The sequence below is a fragment of the Canis lupus genome, chromosome 6 (genome assembly GCF_011100685.1).
Source record: "Canis lupus familiaris isolate Mischka breed German Shepherd chromosome 6, alternate assembly UU_Cfam_GSD_1.0, whole genome shotgun sequence".
Lineage (NCBI taxonomy): Eukaryota > Metazoa > Chordata > Mammalia > Carnivora > Canidae > Canis > Canis lupus.
The window spans coordinates 49,466,706-49,485,801 of record NC_049227.1 but is presented as its reverse complement, the minus strand read 5'-3'; the positions used below and the strand labels follow the sequence as shown (position 1 = coordinate 49,485,801).

General features: G+C 34.4%; 1 long non-coding RNA gene across 3 annotated transcripts in view; it reads left to right on the top strand.

The window, feature by feature from the left end:
• The window catches only part of LOC102153396, a 153,004-nt gene that overhangs the window by 56,941 nt on the left and 76,967 nt on the right, over positions 1 to 19,096 (top strand). For 2 of the 3 annotated variants that reach the window (XR_005361138.1, XR_005361141.1), the window contains one exon: positions 11,510 to 11,619. The exons of the other annotated variant lie outside the window; for it this stretch is intronic. This is a non-coding gene — a long non-coding RNA (uncharacterized LOC102153396). The remainder of the gene's footprint in view (positions 1 to 11,509; positions 11,620 to 19,096) is intronic. 3 annotated transcript variants of the gene reach the window in all.

The window sequence follows — 19,096 nt, the reverse complement described above, 5'->3', positions numbered from 1 at the left end:
TATCATTATTTCCACTGCAATTACATAATATTGTTATATAATAAAATGCTTAGAGTACATGCACAGCCATTATACAATATTTCTCTAATAAAAATACGACTTAGGATAGTTGGTAAGTTAAATATTTGGTTCATGAAAACATGAAAGGATTAATTAGCAATTATCTCTCTGCTGCTTTTAACCCTTGAACAGTGTGTCTGTTTTCTTTTGCAGAGGAGCTGTCTTGTCTTTAGCAGAACTTATGTTAGAGATAGTGTCACTTGACTTGGATAATTTTTTCTCTCTTAGAATGATTCAGTCTCAGAATTGGTCTTTAATCTTTAGTATCTCCATTAAGAAGAGTTTCTATCAAGTCCGTCAAAAGGACACAGTGTGAAGGAACATGACAGGTCCCCTGCTGCTGAATGAAGTGGGTAGCAGACAGGTTCCTCAGCCAGCCACTGGAAGCTGCACTCCATCTCGCCCAAATCTGTGTTGGCAGAAATGCAGGCAATGAAGTGCAAGCAGATGCCAAGAACCGGTATTCTTTCTACCTCGTTACTCTCTTTTCATTGGTTTTCTGTGTGCCCTTTGTAGGCCAACCCACAAATTACTTTACGAAGCAGAGATCCGCCCTTGGGCCAACCTAGGAATAAATTAGTTCCCTTGCTAAGATAGGAAAAAGTCCTAGTGAACCTTTAAATATTGAACTCACTGCCTTCAACTCAGGTCATGATCCCATCTCAGGTAAAATAATGTGAAATTACTTTCCCCTCCTATTAAAATCTTTTGACTGTGTTGTTCTAAAACTATAGCATTAGATTAAAATTTACTTCTCTGTTCCTTTGCCAGCTGTGAACTTGGCAGGAGGTTATTCTGTGGTTTAAACAGGAAAAAAAAAAGTAAATTGACAAAATAGATACATTTAAAAAAATGAGACCTTCAATTTGATACTATATTGTTGATGACAGTTATTTGACTCTTTATGTCTAGTCATAATGAGACAGGATACTGCATAAGCCAAAGACCACACAAAGGGTGGATGGTGAGTATCAAGAGGGCGTGGAGGAAGTGGGTTATAACCTTTTATTCTCCCAACTGTAGAGTCTCATCTTGTCTTAAAAAAAAAAAAAATCAGTTCAAAAAAAAATACATGCAGCCCTGATATATTCAGGAACAATAGTAACCACAAAAATAAATAAATAAATAAATAAGTTTATTGAAAGATGCATGACTTTTTCACCTTTTTTCCTTCCACAGGGACTTGTTCTCTCCATCAAGCTCTTTTCTTTCTCAAATGTTATTATTATTTGTTTCAAACTTAATCAATTGGAAATTCCTACATCCTCTATAATTTAGGCTTTAAACAACATATAATTTGCCCTGTTATTAAAACAGAAAACTCAGCCCCCTTCCCTGGCATCCTTAATATTCTTCTATAGAAATTGTGATGACAGAAGAGATAAACCTGAGTAAATCCACTGTGTGGAGCTCCTTTAAAATGTGAGGACCTTGTCAATGCATTAAAAAGTGAAAGTTGGTTTTGTTCTAAATATCCTTGCTGGGGCCCATCATGCATAAAAAGGGGCCACAGCCCATTTGCAAGGCCTCTGAATGAACTCCATTCATTCTGTACTTGGAAATGTCTCTTCAGCCACAGAGAAACAATAGTTATAACCTAATTTCTTTGGCGCCAATATCAGCAGAGGGAAAACCAAGAGACCATTATGAAAACTCTAGCAACTTCTCTTGGTGATTATGTAATTCTGTATTCATTGATCATATTTGTGTATTTAAATAAGCACTTTTTAAAAAGATTATAAAGTGGTTTGGGAATGCTGTAGTATTATATATCATGCATTGAACATTTAAAAAATACAGTGCGCCAAAGTAATTTGCTTATTATGGTTACTAAAGTTTATAAAAGCACACTAACGTGCACCATGAAGCTTTTAGAGGAAAGCCTTTGTGTTTAATTACTGTTATTTTAAAATCTGATAAGATTTCTGGGGCGCCTTTCTGCCTTTGGCTCAAGTTCTGATCCCAGTATCCTGGGATCAAGTCCCGCATCAGGATCCTCTTAGGGAGCCTTCTTCTCCCTCTATGTCTCTGCCTCCCCCTTGTCTCTCATAAATAAATACATAAAATCTTTTTAAAAATATGATAAGATTTCAAAACTACAGTTTTGTTAGGTAAATTCATTTATCAGTTTCCACACTTACCTATACAAGTCATGGACATCTGGAAGTAGTAGTGACAGTTCCATGTGTGTCAATATCATTTCCAGCAGTGTCTAGAGTAATTTTTTTTTAAGTAGGCTCCATACATGGAGCCCAACACCGGGCTCAAGCTCGTGACCCTGGGATCAAGACCTGAGCTGATATCAAGAGTCAGATGCTCAACTGGCTGAACCACCCAGGTGCCCCTAGAGTGAGTTTTCTTAAGTACAGACTGATCTGAGTATGTCACTCCTTGCTCAAAGCCCTTCACTGACTTTCCATTGCCTTCTTCAGTGGACCTGGCTCCCTCTTCCTACATGATGTTGTTTCTGCATGTTGCTGCCTAGAACTCTCTACCTCTGTAAAGACAGACCCTGTTCCCTACCCCTTAATCTGACCAACTCTTACTTACTTTTGAAGTCTTAAGACTTTTAATTGTATTAACTCATGGTTTAAAATCTAGTGTATTTGGGGCTAGTTGTATGGGGATTCATTGCTGAAGAATAATTAGGCACAGATTATGAAGGACTTTCTAAATTGTGCTTTCAAGCTTTTGGATAGGAAGGTGATCGCAGCTCATTGTTTTAAAAGTTTGAAGGATGGATTGAGCCTTAAAAGAATGCTTAACATACCCTTCTGATTAATCATCAGTGAACTAGGAAACACCACACTAATTCTTTTGATGATCCCATCTTCACTCTCCCCAAGCACTGTGAAAAATCACTTGCTCTGATTACATTCTTGGAGACTTTGCTAATTCATAATTGAAAAGTACCAGCTGGAAGTATTTGGCTTTATGTTGTCATTAACTTGGTTAGTGATGCTAAATATGATATTATCTGAATATTATATATAGATAGTAAGTACTAATGAAATAGGTAAGAGAGAAGGCTCTATAGAGATCTGGTTTAAGATTCTTGCTCTACCACTTACCAGCTGTATGAATGTGGAAAAACTATTTTGACAACTTACTTAGCAAAATAAACTCCAAGTGAGGGATATAGAAATTGGGACAAGGAACATAGACCCTAAAGCAGTTTGACAAGCATGACATTTCCTGGAATTTGAGTGTGTCTGAAAATCCATGTGGATCTTGTATTCTCATCCATCATGTACTTCTAAGGTAAGAATATTTTTAAGTGGGGAAGAGGATTAAGTTGGTTGGTGATTTATTGTCTCAAATATTCTATAAAATTAGTTCTCCAAGAAGACACACTGTGTTTATCCTACTATTTGAAACACCCTTCTGGTATAAAAGCTTATGAAATGACTAAGGGAATTAACAGAAATGTAAATATAAAATCTCATTAGAGTACAAATATAAAATCTCATAGAACATTAATCTTCAGCCATTGATCAGAATGTACACCCTAAGAATACTTTATTCTAGATGATTTTTTAAAAATGTAGCTCAATAATGTTACAAAATGAACTCATCACTTTCTTTCCCTGACCATCCCTAAAGCCAAATTTTCCCAACTTTCCTGGATTCACCATGTTTCCAGTTATTCTTACAGAAACATCAGGAGGCACACTGGCTTATCTCTTTTCCTTGTCTCCCCCAAATATTTTAGTTAAATATTTTAGTCTTTCTCCACACAATTCAACTTAAACATATAATTCTTTCTATCACTGTGGGTTTTTTTTCCCCATCCATTTCTTACAATCAGCAGCTCAGTTTTTTATTGTTTCTGCCTGGACTATCACTGAGTTCATGAACAAGTTTCCAACATGCTCTGTCTCTTTTTTTCCCCTTTCCTTTAGCCAGTGTACTATGTTTCTTCCTTGTCTCTTTATCAGATATTAAATTAAGTATTGATTTTCAAGTCAGGCCTTCCATCATATTATGTTGACCTTTCTTTCCAGCCTAATCTTTCCTACTATCTTATGTGACCCACACTCTACAAAATGAACAACCCACTCTTCTCTGAGCACCCACTAACTCTCTTGTTCCAAGCCTCAGCACCAACTATTCCCACTGCCTCTCATTATGTGTCAAAATCCATCTCACAAGCTTCCTTCGCCATAAATCCTTCCTTGATCATCTCAGCTGAGTTCCTAGAGTCTCTTTCTCCTTTCACTTATTTGTATGGAACAGATATTTATGCCTAACATGTATCAAATGATAAACTAGCACTGGGGATTTAACAATGACTAAGACAGAATTGCCACCTCCCCCCATGCAGAGGTTATAATTTAACAAAAAAGAAGACTTGATGGATAATTTCACTTGTTATGAGTTTTAAAAGGTTCTGCACAACATGTTTAAAAGGGTTTAACTTAGCTGGGAATCAAATATGGCTTCCTTGATGTGCAGTATAGACAGAGATCTGGAGAATGAAGAGGTGTTAGCTAGGTGAAGTAGCAAGGAGTTAAAAGAATTTGAGGACAAGATAGAATGTTTTAGGCATAGGGAACAACATATGCAAAGGTCTTGAGGTAGAACTGAGCATGGCCCATATGAAGAACCAAGAGAATGCAGTATGGGCAACCAGATGGGATGCAGCAGGAATAATGGGGACAGGGGAAATTGAGATATTATCAAAACATGGATTGATAACCCATAGGACCTAAAATGGGTTGGAACTGGATAAATTAAGGAATGAGGATAGAGAAAAACAGGGAGAGAGTAGAAGAAACAATTGCCTGGAGACAAGGAAAAAGGATGACAATAAGAGTTCATGGGGGGAAAAAAGCAGTTCAAGGGGAGAACCTTTTGGTTGCGGAGTCCCATATCTCATTTCTCATTAAACCTTGTAATACATCCTCACTCCCTATATTCCATCATTTTTAAGAGTTACTTATATATTTGTCTTATTCTTGATACTAAATTATAAGTCACCTGGGTACCAACTTGAGGTTAATAATTATAGTTATTAATAATATGGCTGATATTTATAAGTTAAAGAAGTCTTTGCTGCTGTACTTACTTCTTCTTTGATCACTAAATGGCTTTTTCCCTCCCATCTTATTTCTGAATTCATCTTATGTCATCTGGCAAATACTGATTGCCACAGTTTAGCACGTATAAAGAAAGGCACCAAAACCAAAAAGCAAATTGCACACCACAAAATAGTTCTTAAAATTAACAAATGAGGGACAGTCCCGGTGGCTCAGCAGTTTAGTGTCACCTTTAGCCCAGGGCATGATCCTGGAGACCTGGGATCAAATCCCATGTCAGGCTCCCTGCATGGAGCCTGCTTCTCCGTCTGCCTGTGTCTCTGCCTCTCTCTCTCTCTCTCTCTCTCTCTCTCTCTGTCTCTCATGAATAAATAAATTAAATCTTAAAAAAAAATAATAAAATTAACAAATGAGGCCATTTTCTGGAGTCTCCTCTCTTAAAACATAGTAAGTGTTAGTGTGTCTAGGCCCATCCACAGGACTGGAAAGAGAATGAGGACTAAAGACAGGGTAGAAAATTAGGATTCAGTAGATCAGATTTTCCAGCTTCTTGCTGCTTAGCTTAGTTAGTGAAGTTCTCTTCATTTCTCTACTCAGAACTTTTTTTCATCCTAGCAGGCTTGCTTCACATTTGGGAGAACGAATGCACACACACTAAGCCATTTTCAGAAATAAGTCACTGAGACTATTATAACCTAAAAAAATGAGCCACTTTTGCTTAGAGCATCTCTTTTTAATATGCCTTTGTATTTCTTCTACATTGGCTTTGTCAAGTCTGATGTGTATTTTTTTGTATGTTTATCTTACATAGATACAGGCAGGATGTCCCTGTTTCTTCAGTTAGATGTTAGATAAACTCACCATACATTCATTTTCAACCTCATATTTTTTTAAGATTTTATTTATTTATTTATTCATGAGAGACACAGAGGGAGAGGCAGAGACACAGGCAGAGGGAGAAGCAGGCTCCATGCAGGGAGCCTGATGTGGGACTCGATTCCAGGACTCCAGGATCACAACCTGAGCCAAAGGCAGACGCTCAACCACTGAGCCACCCAGACATCCCTCAACCTCATATTTTTAGAGAAAGTTTTAATTACACAAAGAAGTCATCCACACATATCAGGGACCCAAGGTTTGTGGGAAACAATGTTAAAAATATATACCTTCTAAAATATTGGTGATCATTGTCTTCTTTTTTCTGTTCTCCTGGGTTCTTCCTAAGGGTGGTTAGTCCAACGAAGCTGCTGTGTATGCACTAGAATGCAGTGTTCATCACACTGGCACAGCCAAAAGATATAGGTGCTATGTCTCTTGGGAGAAGCCATCAAGGACAGTGCCATGAAACTTGAGGATCCCTGGGCCACCACAATATTGTAGTTCAGTGACTATGACTTTGCAAGCACTCTACAGTTCTGTCTGAGATCTTGTAGATGACTTGGAATAGGTGGTATGTAGGTATGCTTTGTAGATATCTTCAGTCATTATCATCTTTTTTAGGAATTCAACCATTGTTTTTTTATATATCTTAATGAATTAAATAATTTTGTATGTGGTGTGACTGAGCATGGCAAGTAGTAAAAGAAATAGTTACATGTTTTTAAAGAAATGAAATTTTATTATGTTTTGAAATCCCTTTAGATGTTTTTTTTTTACAGAACTTCCAATGACTTAGTTACAAAGTCACCTGTCTCAGATGTCATGTTCTTGCTAATTTTTTAATGAATTCTTTTGCTATTTTATAATCTTGTGGTTTATGTCTGTCCTTAAGTATCCATTTGTCTTATTGTCTCTGTATATGTCATGTTTACTTCAGCTCCTTTACATAAACTAAAATTAGAACTCCCTACATTCTATAGAATAAAAAGCAATCACTTTTGCATCTTCCCACTCCTGATTGAGAGAAACTCCACTTCACGGAGCAATGGCTAAAGCCCTGCCTTGCAGCTCTTCCTAACCATAGGACCTGTCCAACTCCCATGTGACCTGCCTCTTGTAGAGGGAACCTACAATGCATGAGTTTGGGTCTAGGTTTTAGCTGTTGCAGGTTAATAAACTGGGTTGACCCGTTAACTAAATCTTACTTATTAACCATAATGCGATGGTCTATGCATTTATAATGATGTGAATTTGTCTTATTTTGAATAAATATGATATATCAAAAAGACCTCATCATATTAACATATCAAATATGGCATATAAAATTATAGCAGAGATTTCCAAGATCTCAGTGAATGTAACATATAGAAAAAGTGGTGGATTCGAAATAAGGAGGCCTAACATTCTTATCTCAGAATGCTAGTGATATTATCTATGTGCATTTGAAGATGATTGTTTAATTTCCTGGGGTCTGACAAGAAAGGGGAAAGAAGTAGAGGCATGCTCTTTCTTTTTAGGAGTATGATTAAAAATTTGTATGTATCTCTCTTGTTCATGTACTTTTGGTCAGGGCTTAGTCAGTTGGTTACATGTAGCTGGAAAGGAGGCTGGAATATGTGGTCTTTACCTGTATCTTGTAGGATTACATTGCTAAAGGAATTGGACTCTTGAAGGACACCTAACAGTTGTTGCCATTGTCCCCTTTCATCTGAAAAGTAAATGCTCTCTCAGCACTGTCCTTCCTCTCTTACCTCCAGGTGCATTTCTGCTTAGCCTGGAATTGGGTCCTATGTTCACCTTTAGATGCAAGGAAGCTAGGGAAGCAGGAAAGAGGATTAAAAAATGATTGGCTTTGGCCAAAGGATCCCAAACTTTCTTGGTGCATAGCTCCCTTGGGGTCTCAGTAATTTTCTTGTGCCAAAAGAAATACATTAAAGTTCCATTTATAACTTAGCAGTCATTTGAATAAATTATACACATAAACAGAAAGAAAAGTAATACTTTTTCTATGTTTAAATAACCACATGTTACTAATAGGATGTATATACTTATGGGCATTCTACAGCTTCACAAATGTTGGAATCAGATTGGAGAGTGCCATTGGTTGTTCTCCATGCTTTTCATTGCCATATCTGTTTGTTTTTTAATCACAGCAACCACTGAAAATCCTGCTTTGCAGTTAATATGGCATATTCTGAAGGAACGAAGTGATTTAATATGGAAACCGTACGCTAAGCTAGTAGTTTGCACACAGTCCAACAAATTTTGAATCATACTGCTTCTCTTGAAAATTAAACTATGCCATGGTCCCCCAGTGAGTTTACTTTGGCATTCTTGGAGACTGGGCACACAGTTTGGGAATCACGGGCTTAGATGAATCGTCATCCATTGTCTGGAACTGGACATACTGCTCCCTAGACAAGAATCAGACTTCTTTTAAAAAAAGAAGGGAGAATGGAAATCATGTAGGAAACTAACAATTTCTGTCTCATTTTTCCCCTAACAGACTATCCGCTCCTTTTGAATAGAGGTTATGTCTGTGTTTACAACTATATTATATATAGCACAGTTTTTAATACATAGAAGGAACTCAGTACATATTTATTAAATGAAGAAATGAAGGCTATCTGGTTAAGGGTATATAGTTATTTCTGTTAACCACAGCATGCCAGATTATAGGAAATTTGTTGCATTCACAGTAAGCTTCTGTGTGAATTCAAGGGCCTGGACCATGCCTTCCTCACCTCTTACTGTCCAGGGTCCGGAAATTATTTGGCACATTCTAGAAGAAAGAAAAATGTTGGTGGGATGAATGATTAGATGTCTGAGAGCTAGTTCTGTCTCCGAACACCATTACAAAGGAGTTTCATTACATGGATAATGAAAATGCGTATTACTCTCAGTATAAATGTCCATGCTGACTGTCAAGAAAGAAAAATAACCACTCTGTCTTATCACTGTGGATCTAAGGCTTTCCTTTGTTACCACAGTCACCACTAAAAAAACTGACAAAAAAAGAAAAGCAGAACTTTTTTGAGATATGAGAAGGACTTTTTCCATAATGATTTACATGGTCAGCAGCTAAACTATCTCACAGTTTAGCATCATTTCATAAAGCCTGGAATGTGACTTTTTAAAAAGGAGCCACCAAATTTTCTAAGTATGATGGATATTTAAGCAAAATTTGTCTTCCTCCTTTTTTTTTTAATCCCCTCAGCTCAAATGCATTTTTCTGTATTTTTATGTTTTTGCAACAAGGGAAACCATTTGAGCTCTTTGCCCTTGGTTGCCCTGATGTTAAAATATAAAACTCTGTGTCACTCTATGAAAGTATGTGCATGTGCTAGCATGTGTAGATCTAAAAATTACCAAGGGGGCATCTGGGTGGCTCAGTTGGTTAAAGCGTCTGCCTTCCACTCAGGTCATGATCCCAGGGTCATGGGATGGAACGCCACATCGTGGGGAGTCTGCTTCTCCCTTTCCCTCTGCTGCTCCCCTACTTGTGCTCTCTCTCTCTCTCTCTTTCTCTGTCAAATAAATAAAATCTTTCAAAAATATAAATAAATAAAACATAAAAATTGCCTATGGTTACTTATTTTTCTAGTAGTTTTTAAAGAAAGTTATTTATATATCTCTATCACTAATTCAAAAGTATTTTGAAGGCAGAGTCTACGTCCTTTTCATTTTGGAATCTGCAGAGCATCGCACAAGACCTGGTACAAAATGGGTACCGATATATATTTGTTGAGTTGGTAAACTACTTTTTATCAGTATTTTCCCTAAAGCATGGTATTTTATATAATCAATTCTCAATGTGTGTATTTTTATTTGTGAGAGCCAAATCATCTTTACTTTAGTTCTTTCAATATTCCCGAAAACTAAGGAGAATCAGGATTTATTTTCCCTGTCTTGTATGGGAAAATATAATTATCTTTAAGGATAGATACCAAATTTTGAACTTGTATTATAAAATAAATAAACTAATGTACTTCAAAACATTATTTGTTTTATTAGAAAATATATCTGCATGCGCATTTGTGCATGTGCGTGTATGTGTTAATATCGTTTTTTCTACCAATGTAATTAAAGCTTTCCTTGAGCATTTACTAGGTGCAGGTCAATGTCCAAATGCCAGACTGATGTTACAGTCAGTTTTATATCCCTAAGTTTTATTTTTAAATGCATTTTTATTTCTTTTTCTTTATTTTCATTTACTTATTTTTTAAGCACAAAAAATACATACTTATTGCATGTATTTTATGTAAATATAATATAAACAAAACATATATATATTAGATATATCCTATAATTTTTTATGGATCTGTTTACATGTAATAATATTTTGGGTGCAACATTTTAAATGAAATTGAATCATACTGCTCACACTGTTTTGCAATTTCTTTCTTTTTTTTACTTTATAGTGTATCTAAACTTTTAAGTGTAGAAGATCTTTCAACTAATAAATATAAATTCTCCAGGACTGTTTAATTGCTAGGTCTTACTTCTAGGTGTTCACAGTACCCTATACTCCTACTTTGAATTACTTATCACACTTTTAATTTGAATTAGTACTTGTAAAATTGTACATTTTATTCCTGTTTCCCTAAATAGACTGTAAATGTTATGCATAAGACACACTACCTGAGACATATGTACAGAACAGCAGCAGATACTATGAATGAATGAGTGGATGAGTGGGGGGCTTCCATTCCAAGACTTTCCTTATAGAGCCTGTGCTCTTGCCATATTTTCATACTGCCTCCCTGTAGAGGTTCTGTTACATGCTTTATATGCTATGAGATTCTTATCATTTATGATTACATTATTTGTAGTTTTATGTAGTGTAGTTTAGGTCAATGCAAAGTCAGAGAAATAAGATATTGTAGATATTCAGAAGTATAGGCATAATGATTACATAATGATAAAAATAATCAACATTTAAAATCTTTTACATTATTGGGCTTACTAATTTTCAAAATTAGAAAGACAATGATATACATTCCCAAAGTGGCTTTATTTCACTCTCCTGACATATTTTTCTGTTCATTCTCTTTTTTCTTTCAGGAAGAAAAAGTTTCTAAACTAAAATAATTCTATTAAATGAAATGATAAATGACAGAGATAGCTAGTTAACCCTAGTAGTTGTTCCCATGGTGGTAGAGTCTTAGAACTGTGACCGTTCACAATGGATTCTTTCTTTCTTTCTTTCTTTCTTTCTTTCTTTCTTTCTTTCTTTCTTTCTTTCTTTCTTTCTTTCTTTCTTTCTTCTTTCTTTCTTTCTTTCTTTCTTTTCTTTCTTTCTCTCTCTCTCTCTCTTTCTTCTTTCTTTCTTTCTTTCTTTCTTTCTTTCTTTCTTTCTTTCTCTCTCTCTTTCTTTTTCTTTTTCTTTTTTATGATACTCCATTTCTAGCTTGCAACCAGGCATGGCCAATAGCATGCAAATAGAAGTGTCTTGTGGCAGTTTTCATGACCGCTCCTTAGAGACAGCAGGTTGTATGTCCTTTCACTCTTGTTTTCTGACCTTTTCCCAGTTCTGCTCCTCTGGAATGTGATGTTGCCATCTTGGACTGTGAGGTTGAAGCCCGGTAGGACAAAACATTGAGATGAATGGATCCTGGATTCCTGTAGCATGGGTTATCTTGTGAGTCATGAGCTGCTCCTGACATTTATATGAGACAAAAAGAAGCTTTCATCTTATTAAGCTATTGTTTCTGTCATTTGCTGCCAAACCTAATTTTAGCTAATACAGATAATAAATATGAAATTTTGAAGAAAGTCCATGTAAGTTTATTACTTGCCACAGGCAACTAGCCCCTACCAATAGCATTTTACTAAAGAAACTGTAAATGACCTTACTCCTTATTTATTTATTTATTTATTTATTTATTTATTTATTTCTCCCTATTTATAGATAAAAAAGGTCAGTGTAGTTTTAATTTAGATTTTAGGTCAGTGCTTTTCATAAGAGATCGCATTTACATGCTAAATGACAAATAGTAAAAATAAGAAGTCAATAATAGCTTGCTTTTGTATACAGTTCTGTATTTGTTTTAAGATATTAATCTCATATTGTTTCTCACAACTACTCTTAAGTAGGTTTGTTTGTAAATGACAAAACTGAGGCTAAGTGTCATCTGTACGTGGTAATAAAACTAGACAATGAACTAGTTCCCTGGGCTCTTCTCTTTAAGTTTTTTAGCATATTGTTCACCAATCTTTTTAAGTCTCATTATAAAGTATATTATCTGACAATTTATTAATCAATTTTATAAATCACTTTTCCCAGCTCCATCTCACACAGATGAGAGAAGAGCATGAGCTCCAAAGAATATTTTGTTGTTTATAATGTTTCTCTCTCCCTCTGGGAAGGAGGAGACATTGTAAGGAAGAGTAGACAAAGAATATATCCAACTTAAGACACTCTGGGTTCAAGGAAATAGTAGTAATTGTTACCTATACCTCTTGACCTAGGGGCTGGATAATAATGTATTATTTCCAATCCTCAAAAAATCAAGCAGTCCATTCATTGAAGCAATATAAACCTAGCTGAAAAATTCCCATGCAGAAAAAAAAACCCAATTGCTTATTTGAATGTTCTAATTTAATTAAAAAGTAATTGAATTAATTAATTTCAAAAATTAATTTTGAAAATTTCAAGCTGAAAATTTTAGTATGCAATTTGCATTTGTGGTCATGCCCCAGTGCACTCAAATTTCAATATTATTCAGTTTCCTGAGGGACCCAAATATGGACGGCCTTATTAAACAATATTCTCCTTTACTGCCTTTGTGATTGTTTTGGTTACTGCTCCATATTGCTTCATCACAACTACAGTTTGTATAGGAAGATATACTGACCTTGACCTTTTCTGTCAACCCATTTTAAAAAGAAACCGTTTCGGGGAGCCTCTGATAATTTCTCCTTTAATTTGTCTGCCTTTCTTACTGTGTATTTTGTTCCTTTTTGCTTGTGTGGAATAGGGATGGAATATTGATGACTGAAAATTTGGATTTTTTCCAGGCATTTATTTTGGGACAAGCTCTCAGTCTGTTGGCATGAATACCTACCCACTGCCCTGTCCTCCCCTCCCCACAATATGACAGACTCTTTTTACCCGATAGAAGGGGAAGAGTGGGAGTTCTTTTAAGAACCTCTGTAAATTTAAGGATTTACAAGAGGATTTCTGGGAAAACATTAGATAAGGCCCAGGGAGCTCATTAAAGATAATAAAATTAGTTGCTCTGACTTTTCTTTTAAGGAAATATTCTTAAACCACTTCCTTGCAGCTCCATCATTAAAGTTGTCTCTAACTTGACCTTTCTTGAATAGCTAATTCTCATGCAATTTCCTTTCCCCTCTACAGCATGAAGTATTTTACTTAGATGATTTTTCCCGGTACAAACATTTGCATATTAAGGAATTGGCAGTTGTTAACTCACTGTAATCTCCTGTTCTTTTCTACATCCTACTATTCATATGAGAGTCCATATTCTTGGTGTTTTTGCTTTCATATTTCCACACCATGAATACCTGAGTATGGTGAAACTTTGAAATCAAAGTTAAGAAGCCCTGATTGTTACTGGGTAACTTTGACCGATAACCTTTACATCTCTAATTAATTATTAATTAATTAGAAATGTAATTATGTATATGGTATATATACATATAAGATGTATATGGTATATACATCTTACTAATTAGAAATTAAATATTAATTAGAAATTAGTAAGATGTATATACCATAACAAGTAATCAGCTATCTGTACATCTGCTTAGGTTTGTCTAACTAAAGTCAGGGAAGCAGTAATTAATTACTAGTAATTAATGCATAAAAGAATTACAAAGGAAGTGTTTCTCATCATTTAATTCCATCATTATAGTGATTTTCCAGCAGTCCCAAGAAAGTAGGTAAAACAACATCATAATTATGTTTAGCTGTCAAAAACAAAAGTAAAGTACCCTCTTTTTATGGCTCCTCAATTCTTTCACTCCCTCGCAGACCAAACTTCAGTTCCACATGAGACATAAGAATTCCTTCATTTCATATCCTGACAGTGTCTACCTTCTCTGAACTGTTATGTTTTTCTTTTATTTTTTTGAACGGTTATGTATTTCTTATATATCTTTGACACTCATTCTAATCCTTTTTATATACATTGTTATTGTTCTCCAGAAATTTGTGAAATGCCTTCCATCTTCTAAACTGTATTTAAGTTTGTTGGAAAAAAAGGATTGCATAGTCCACTTACTCCCAAAGTTTTATCGCAGAATAAATCTTAATAAATAAATCGTGATAACTTGCTCCATAGTTCCTTGGAATTGGAATGTATAAAAATAATTGTTGGAGCAATTAATACTAGTCTACATTAGTAAATAAGAAACAGTTAATTTTGATCAGTTTCTTGAAATTGTATATTATTTCTTTCAAACCCAAACTTTGTCTCCATAAGTGTAACATCCAATGTAACTCTCTGTCACAGTAAAGCATCTGTTAGTTATGGGAAGAAAGTGAATAACTAAAATTTTACAATCATATATTACATTTTATAGCATTTTATATTTTTCAAAATGTTTTCATGTGCCTTACAGGGTGACACAAAACATACTTTAATATAATAGCACATCATTTTATTTTTTTTATTTTTTATTATTTTTTTTAACGATAGTCACACAGAGAGAGAGAGAGAGGGAGAGAGGCAGAGACACAGGCAGAGGGAGAAGCAGGCTCCATGCACCAGGAGCCCGACGTGGGATTCGATCCCGGGTCTCCAGGATCGCGCCCTGGGCCAAAGGCCGGCGCTAAACCACTGTGCCACCCAGGGATCCCCTAGCACATCATTTTAAATGAATATTAGGTTTTACTTGAAATAATAAGAGACAATGTAGGATGGTGGTAGTATTAGTATCAAAGTGCTTGGGTGTGAATCCTGGCACCACTACTTATAAGTTGTGAGCTTTGTCAAGTTATTTAACCCTATATCTCATTTTCCTCAACTGTAAAATAGATATGATTATAATGATTGGTTGTAATATTTAAATAAATGAATACATATAAAGCATTTAGAATCATGCCTAGAACTTAATTAGCACTGAACAAACATCTGCTTTTATTGCTATTTGGAAAAAATTCTTAATGTATTGTGATTTCTAACTGAATTCAGATTTATCACCACAAAATTTGTATTAAAAATAGATCATCTGTAGTTGATAATTTCTCTAATACAATGTGAGAAACATGGGTATAACTACAGTGTCTTAAATTTTTCTAGAAACTATCCCTTTCCAAGTACATAGGATAATTTTTTTTATTATGTGTGTAAAAAATACTTGATAATTGTTCATTAACCGCATAAATAACTTTCTATTGCTGGATAAATATTACTGGAACATCTTCATATTTGGTCTCAATACATTTGTTTTGCTTTCTTCAATTCTTCTAAGTAAGCTTTCTTCTTTTTGTCATTTGAAACACACATAAAAGTAAATATATATATATACCATCAAACATATTTTATATTTTAGGAAAATTATGAAAGCTCTCCATTGCCACTCCATTCCTCCTAAAAGCATCCTTCTAATCCCATTCTCCAGAGGTTTGCTACATATCCTCCTTGGTTTTTTATATATATAGAAGCATAATGACATGTCATAAATATGCATACATAGTACTTTTTTCCCATAAAATTGGGATTATGGCATTCATAATGGTCTTTATGGCCTAATATGTTTTTTCCTTAATATATTATATATATTTTACTGGATTAATTCACATAATTTTATCCTCACTCATTCCTTTTCATTTTTTTGTGAAAATTCAGATGCATGTAAAAACCTGTCCAACTATATATGTATATAAATTTATCCATAGTGAACATCCCTACATTTACTACTTGGATTTAGAAAAACCAGTACGTTGCCAGTACATCAGAAACCCTGACTGTCAGTTTTTTTTTTTTAATGGCTGCAATGATTTTATATCTACACCTTTATTTATTCATTTCTCAATAGATATTTAAGTCGTTCCTAAATTTTTACTGTCACTAATATCGCTGTAATGACCATCCTCTATTTTATTTTTACGTTATCATGTAGCCATTGTCTAAAGGATGGATTCCTGGAAGTGGGGTAACAGGACATGTACTTTTCAGATTTTAATAGGGAAAACTGTTTCCCTATTAAAACTCATCCAAAAGTTTGTGTAAATTTATATTTCTACCAACAATATAAAAGAAAGCTCATTTCTCCATGCCTCACACCTGTCCAGCAGTTGCTGATATCAATCTTTTACATTTTTCTAATTTGAGTAGAAAAAATATACTTAACTTATCTGTTTTAGCTGGTGAAGCTCATCTTTTCATATGTTTATTATGTATTTGTACTTCTTTGATGAATTGTCTGTTCATACCCAAAACCCATTATTCTATTGATTTATGTTTCTTTATTGTTTTGCAGGAATTCTTTATAAAACATATATAAACTTTTGTCTGTTATGAGTCATAAGAATTTTCTTTTGGGTATGATTTTAAAGTTTCTTATGCATCATTGAATACATGAAGACATGGATGCCTTGAGGTTCAAGAATGAATATCTAATAAACCATTTCTTCACACTTCCATTTTCTCACAGTATTTTAACCTTTCAGAGCAAAGGTTATTTAAGGAACACATATTACTGAATCTAAAATTATATTTGTCATTTTTGTTTCCATTCCTCGATATACACCTGCATACTAAGTAATTTGCACTTAATTCTTTCCATTCTCATAGACAGAGGAAATTTATTACTATCCCGAATAAATCAATATATAGAAACTATATATTCCTCAGTAAAGAGTTTAGAGTGAAGAGTCAAGACTTCAAATCATCTTTCTTAAGTGTTCCAATATGTACCTCTAACCATCTCTGTATTTTCTGTTTCTAGAATTTTTTAATTAATAAAGACATTTTGGACATGATAGAAGGGTGGTAAAGACCCTAGAAAAGCTAACAATTTATTAAAAAATAACTTGAACACTTTATATGGTACTTATATAAATGAATAGCTACTCTTTTCAGAGAGGAAGCTGCTTGACTCATTACAAAAATAAATACCAAAAAGGACACACACACTTTTGCAAGAGTTATTGAGTTAGAACCATAGACGATTTTTTTTCCTTTTCCTTTCAAATTCATGGGTCATATACCTTTTAGAAGCAGGGAATATATCTTATCGGTGGCCTGTGGAGAGAGCAGATATTCTATCACTTGGATTTCTAAAATTTAAGTTTCCCAGTTTTATTAAATATTCTTGTGTATTGTCTATAGAAAATAGAATAACATGTTTTAAGGAATAAGAAAATCTGATTTATAATCTCTTAAGACTAAAATGTGCTTGATGACAATTTCTTTTTAAGTGTTTTAATATATTTAATGTGATCTTAACATCTTTAACATGTTAGAAAATAAACATATTCTCTATTTTTTCATCCTCTGCTAATTGTGTTCTGTTTGTTGTTTTGTTCATGTGCATGAAATAACTAAACTCTGGCAAGAGATTTTAGCTGGGCTCAGCTTGTAGTAAGCCAAAAGATTTTGAAAGAAGATGGGCATTCTTTAGTTTCCAAAATGTTGACTCTGGATTCAGCAGCCACCAAGTAATAATAGACTACCCACTGATTTAAAGGTCAGAATCAGAATGATTAGAAAACATCATGATTATGTGAAGAAAAAAACATTACCTCATCTTGTGCCAAGTTTGAACTGGATTGTGTTCTCTGACCTACTTTCCTTAGATTGGTTTGGTCTCTATGGACAGAACATGTACCAGAATTCTCTGGAGACTATAGTTATTATTTAAATTTTGAATATTTTAAACAAGATTTTATTTATTTATTTGAGAGAGAAAGAGAGAGCATAAGTGAGGGGAAAGAGCAGAGGGAAAGGGAGAAGTAGACTCCCCATTGGATCGCGGAATCCTGACCTAAGCTGAAGGCAGACACTTAACTGGCTGAACCACCCAGGCGCCCCACAAAATTTGAAGATTTTAATATATAATATTAATGATTCCTATCTTCCTGGCAATACTATTCATGTGGTTGATTTGTCAACAACTATGTGATATAAAGAACCTAACAGTGTACAAAACCTATGACAATGGATATTACTGGAAGTCTTGATGTAGGCTAATATTATAAACTTTACTGATATTTGAGTAGGTTATATAGGTCATGTTATTTTGTTTACATATGTATTTTAAATGACTTTATTATATATAGTGCATATCCATAAAGTTCATCCTTTTAACATGTACAGCCTGGTGGATTTTAGTAAATTTCACGCAGTTGTACAACCACCACCAATACTTAATTTTAAAACACTATCATCTCCCAGAAAAAACCCTGCACTATTATCAGTCATTCCCCAAAGCTGGGTCTTTGGGATAAGCTTCTGACTAGACTGACCAAGAAAAAAAGAGAGAAGACACAAATACCAAATGGAGGTTCCTAAACAGATAAGAAAAGACTATCATAAATATTATATATTTTTTTTATTTTAAATATTTTATTTATTTATTAGAGATGGGGAGAGAGAGAGAGAGAGAGAGAGAGAGAGAGGCAGAGACACAGGCAGAGGGAGAAGCAGGCTCCATGTAGGGAGCCTGACGTGGGACTCCATCCCCTGTCTCCAGGATCACGCCCTGGGCTGAAGGCAGCGCTAAACCGCTGAGCCACCCGGGCTGCCCTATCATAAATATTATTAAATATCTTTATTAATAAACTTGAAAATTTAGATGGAATGAATAAATTCCTAGGAAAACGCAATTTACTAAAAGTAAAGAAAAAAATAGAAAAAATCTAAATAGTAAGAACTCTTACAGAAAATGAATCTGTATTCAAAATCCTTTCCACAAAGAAAAGTCCAGGTCCAGATAATTTACCAATGAACAATGAACTCTATAAAAAATTTAAGGAAGAGATGGATCTATTTCAACAGAAAATGTTCCAAAGAATAGAAAGTGAGCCAGTTGTTTCATGAGGCCAACAGAACTGTTACCAAAAATCCAGTGGTATTATGGGAAGTGAAAATTATGAGAAAGAAAGAAAAATTATGAGAGAAAACATGATTATCTCAATAGATGCA